General features: G+C 45.1%; 1 non-coding gene across 1 annotated transcript; it reads right to left on the reverse strand.

Moving 5' to 3' along the window:
* Positions 1-204: 204 nt before the first annotated feature.
* Positions 205-308, reverse strand: LOC114616207. The gene has a single exon (XR_003710603.1). It is a non-coding gene; the product is annotated as a U6 spliceosomal RNA (small nuclear RNA).
* Positions 309-5,740: the final 5,432 nt, after the last annotated feature.

Here is a 5,740-nt window from a genome sequence, read left to right on the forward strand (position 1 = left end):
GTGGAAAAGGAGGTGGAAGGAAGACAGAGAAGAAGTGGCCTGGAGAAGCCACAAGCAGCAAGGGCTATCATAGCTGGGGAATAGAGTAGTGTAGTGATAGAACTGCCCAGTCTACACATGCAGCTTAAAAATGTTGTAACTGAGTTGTGTGTGTGTGTGTGTTTTAAATATGGGCTTAAGAAATTACCACGACAATTTTTTTAAAAAAATATGAAACTCTTCACGAATTCCTGTGTCATCCTTGTACAGGGCCCATGCTAATCTCTGTATTATTCCAATTTTGGTCTAAGTGCTGCTGAAACAAGCATGACAATTTTTTTTTTTTTAGCATGAAAAGCAGAAAAAAAAGTTTTGTTCAATGTGGCTGCACTGGGGAGAGGAACAGAGAGGGACAGGGAACCCTGAAAATTCACCTTCGTTTTGAACAAATGCTTAGAGAGTTGAGGGGACTCACTTGGTGTTTGCCAGAGATACACAATGTCCTTGCTTCAATTTGCAGCATTGCCAAAAAGAGTTTAAGCAGTGGTAATAAACAGGGCTATGGCGAGCTGCCTCAATAGCTAAGAGTGCGGACTGCTCTTCCAGGTTCAGTTCCCAGCACCCACATGCCGGCTCACAACTGTCTGTAATTCTGGTTCCAGGGAACCTGACACCCTCACACAAACATACATCCAGGGAGAATACCAATATACATAAAATAAAAATAAATAAATTTTTTTTAAAATGGAAGGAAGTTTGGATATACAGAAGACATACAGGGAAAACGTCATATAATGACGACCTACAAGAAAAAGGCACGAAGCCTCCTTAGGACCTGGAGTAGAGAGGCCTGTCAGTGCCTCGGTTGGGCTTCTGACCTTCTAAACCACAGGAGAGAAAATTCCTATTGTTAATTAATTTATTTATTTAAGCTTTTTTGTTGTTGTTTTTTTTGTTTTTGTTTTGTTTTGTTTTTTTGTTTTTGTTTTTGTTTGGTTTTTCAAGACAGGGTTTCTCTGTGTAGCCCTGGCTGTCCTGGAACTCACTCTGTAGACCAGGCTGGCCTCGAACTCAGAAATCTGTTTGCCTCTGCCTCCCAATTGCTGGGATTAAAGGCATGCGCCACCACCACCCGGCTATTTAAGCTTTTTTGAGACAAGTTTCTCCTTGTAGCCCTTGCTCCTGGAACTCACTCTGTAGACCAGACTGACCTTGAACTCAGAGATCTTCCTCCCTCTGCCTCCAGAAGAGGAGGATTAAAGGGGTGTGCCACCCACTGCCTAGCATTTCTTCCTTCTTCTTAATGGTCAATAGTCTTACTATGTACACCAGCCTGGCCTTGAACACATGGAGATGTTCCTGAGTGTTGGGAATAAAGGCATGTGACTACCCAGGCTTGTCATCAGCGCCTTTAGCATGTTATATTTAGTGGTGCACAATCAGCAAAGTCCATTCTATATTAGGCCCGTCCCAGCAGAGTCTGCTCACTGGGGCAAGGGCTGCAAGTCTGTTTATTGGAGAAAGCAACCACACTCTAACGGGGATCCAGGCCAACTCCACAGAGGGAATTTACATCTAATATCCTAAACCAGGTTAAAAGCCCATGGCTGTGGGTCATACCCTCTAGTGGAGAAGCTTCACATGGGCACGACGTGCCAGTCAAAGCACCTTCCCATGGGTTAGTCCTACTGCCAGATTTTCTAAAAGCTGTAATTACCTACTGATTTTAAACATTTGTATTGGTTATTTTATTTAATTACATTTCAGATCCTCCTTCCTGGTTTCCCCTCCGAAAACCCCCATCCCACTCCCAGGCCCCTGCTTCTATGAGGGTGCTTCCCACCCCCACCCACTCACTCCACCTCACTACCCTAGCATTTCCCTACGCTGGGGCATCCAGCCTTCACAGGCCTTTCCTCCCATTGATGCCCAGACAAGGCCATCCTCTGCTACATATGCAGCCGGAGCCATGGATTTCCATGTGTATTTTTTGGTTAGTGGATTAGTCCCTGGGAGTTCTGGGATGGTCTGGTGGGTTGATATTGTTGTTCTTCCTATGGGGTTGCAATCCCTTTCAGCTCCTTCAGTCCTTCTCCTAATTCCTCCATGGGGGTCCCCTGCTCAGTCCGATGGTCGGCTACCAGCATCCGCATCTGTATAGGTAATGCTCTGACAGAGCCTCTCAGGAGACAGCTATACCACGCTCCTGTCAGCAAGAACTTCTTGGTATCAGCAATAGTGACTGGGGTTGGTGACTGCATATGGAAAGGATACCCAGGTGAGGCAGTCTCTGGATGACCTTTCCTTCAGTCTACTCTACTCTTTGTCCCTGTATTTCCTTTACTCATGAGCAATTCTGGGTAAAATTTGTGAGAAGGTGGGTGGCCCCATCCCTCAACCGGGAGTTGTGCCTAACCTCTGGATATGGTCTCTACAGGTTCTCTCTCCCCTTTGCTGGGTATTTCAGCTGATATCCTCCTTGTTGGGTTCTGGGAGCCTCTTGCTTTTCTGGCATCTGGACTTTCTGGTGGCTACCCTCAGCTCCCCATCCTCCATTGCTACACACCTCTGTTAAATTTCCTGACCCTCTGTACATCTCTGTATGTCTCCTCCCATACCTGATCCTGCTCACCCTTTTTTCCCTCTCTTCCTCCCAAGTCCCTCACATCCGCTACCCTGGTGATTATTTTGTTCTCCCTTCTTTTTTGATTGTTTGTTTGTTTGTTTGTTTGTTTGTTTTTCAAGACAGGATTTCTCTGTGTAGCCCTGGCTGTGCTGGAACTCACTCTGTAGACCAGGCTGGCCTTGAACTCAGAAATCTGCCTGCCTCTGCCTCCCAAGTACTGGGATTAAAGACGTGCGCCACCACCGCCCAGCTTGTTCTAACTTCTAAGTAGGACTGAAGCATCTACACTTTGGTCTTCCTTCTTCTTGAACTTCAAATGGTCTGTAAGTTACATGATGGGTATTCGAAGTTTTATTTCTAATATCCACTTATCAGTGAGTGCAAACCATGTGTGTTATTTTGTGACTAGGTTACCTCACTCAGCATGATATTTTCTAGTTCCATCCATTTGCCTGCGAATTTCATGAAGTCGTTATTTTTAACAGCTGAGTAGTGCTCCACTGTGTAAATGTACCACATTTTCTGTCCCCATTCCTCTCTTGAGGGACATCTGGGTTGTTTACAACTTCTGGCTATTATAAACAAGGCTGCTGTGAACATAGTGGAGCACATGTCCTTGTTATATGTTAGAGCATCCTGTCCTTTCAATGGGACAAAATGGCAACCTATAGATTAGGAAAAGATCTTTACCAATCCTATATCCGAGAGAAGACTAATATCCAATATATACAAAGAATGCAAGAAGTTAGACTCCAGAGAACCAAATAACTCTATTTAAAAATGGAATATAGACGGGCGGTGGTGGCGCACGCCTTTAATCCCAGCACTTGGGAGGTAGAGAGAGGCAGATTTCTGAGTTTGAGGCCAGCCTGGTCTACAGAGTGAGTTCCAGGACAGCCAGGGCTACACAGAGAAACCTTGTCTCAAAAAAAAAAAAAAAAAAAAAAGGAATATAGAGCTAAACAAAGAATTCTCAACTGAGGAATCTCAAATGGCTAAGAAGCACCTAAAGAAATGTTCAACATCCTTAGTCATCAGAGAAATGCAAATCAAAACAACCCTGAGATTCCACCTCACACCAGTCAGAATGGCTAAGACCAAAAACTCAGGTGATAGCAGATGCTGGTGAGGATGTGGAGAAAGAGGAACACTCCTCCATTGTTGGTGGGATTGGTGGGATTGCAAGATGGTGCAACAACTCTGGAAATCAGTCTGGCAGTTCCTCAGAAAATTGAACATAGCATTACCTGAGGACCCAGCTATACCACTCCTGGGTATATACCTAAAAGATACTTAACTGATTTTTATGTGTGTATATGTATATATGTGTCTGCTTGAGTTTATGTGCAACCCATCTGTATAACAGGGAGAAGTCAGAAGCCCATCAGATCCCCGGGAACTGAAGCTATGGGTGGTTGTGAGCCACCTGAGATGGGTGCTGGGAACCAAACCTGGGTCCTTTGCAAGTGCAGTAAGCATTTGTAACTGCTAACCTGTCTCTCCAGCCAGCGCTGCCATTAGCTTTGCTCAAAGAAGCTTCTTCTTCTTCTTTTTTTATTTTTTCCTTCAGGTATGGTGGCACATACCTTTAATCCCAGCACTAGGGAGGCAGAGGCAAGTAGATCTCTGTGAGTCCAAGGCCATCCAGATCTACCAAAACAAAAAGCAAAACCAGCCTCTATTTGCAGTAGGTAGGTGTAACTGCAGAGACCACAAACAGGATGTCTATGTACGCCCTCCAAGGTAACACGCTAAAGAGCAAACTGAAAAACACAGGAGCTGAAGTACGAGGGGACTGTTGTAGAGCTCAGTCTTCCAGGTCACAGGCCACAGCCCATCATCGGCACCCTGTGGGAGAGCAGGGAGGAGCTCAGGTGGCCGCCACCCATCCTGAGGAGCTGTGGGTTGCTGGAAATGAGATTTCTTTAGTGATGTAGCCATAAGGTGGCCATGCTCAGGTAAATAAGCCGTCATCCACGTCATCCATGGCTCCTATAAGTCACCCAGATGGAGCTCACTGAGCTTTGGGACGCACGCACGCACGCACGCACGCACGAACGCACACACGCACACATTACCACAGTGATTAGCTAGACCGAGGAAAGGGACCGGCTACCACAGGAGGGCAAGAAGAGAGCTCGATGGAGGGTGAATATAATCAAAATACATTTTATGTATCTATAAAAATGCCATAACTCAACCATTATAATTAACATATACTAATAAAATATAAAATAAACTGATAAAATATGTTTTAAAATGTTTTTCCCAAATGTTCCCAGTCTTTGTCGAGTTAAAGAAACTCCATAGTCACATGGCGTGAGGGGCTGGCCGACCTGTCGACAAAACAGATTGGCTCAGGCACTAACCAAGGGAAAAGCTTGCAGGGTGTAACTGGTTGGACTGGTTTCCTCACAGACCTCAGTAACTTAATCCCTAAGAAACTGAATTTTAAAAGTAACTGATTCAGTGAAGGGGGCTAAGCAGCAGCCTTGTGGGGCTAGTCTTGCTCTCCTGGGAAAACCAGATGAGTCAGCCACCCTCTGCCCTGCCCAGGAGGGACCATTTCTACACCTGTGCAAGGTGTCATAGGTCAGAAATTAGCCACTATGTGAGTAACAGGCTGTGAAGGTTCAAAATCAAGAGAGTGATTCATTCCATCTGGGGAGACTATCGGGCCACGTTGCTGTGGGGGTGATGTCTCACTAAGAAATGTCTGGCCAGAGTCCTCTGCACTGAGAAGGCAGCATTGTGTGTCATATAGAAACAAACACTTCTCAGGAATGTTTGAGTTTTCCCCAGGAGTGTTTCACTGATAATGGGTTAGTGCTCTCCCCTGGGTGGGGACGAACAAAGCCCTCCATTCGTGGCTTGCACAGAGAGTTTTCAGACTCTTGTTCCTCTGGTATCCACTTGGGGACAAAACTCATTTTTGCACAGTTGAGAAAAACAACATGAAATGTACACAGAAGATGTGGACCTACTAATAGGCTCTTCTCAAACACATTCTTTTAAAATAAAAGGTTTATTTTATTTTTATTTAATATGTATTGGTGTTGTGCCTGCATGTATGGCTATACAGCTCATGTGTGAAGTATCTTCAGAGGCCGGAAGAAGGCGTGGGATCCCCTAGAA

The sequence above is a fragment of the Grammomys surdaster genome, unplaced genomic scaffold (assembly GCF_004785775.1).
Source record: "Grammomys surdaster isolate TR1022 unplaced genomic scaffold, NIH_TR_1.0 309132, whole genome shotgun sequence".
Lineage (NCBI taxonomy): Eukaryota > Metazoa > Chordata > Mammalia > Rodentia > Muridae > Grammomys > Grammomys surdaster.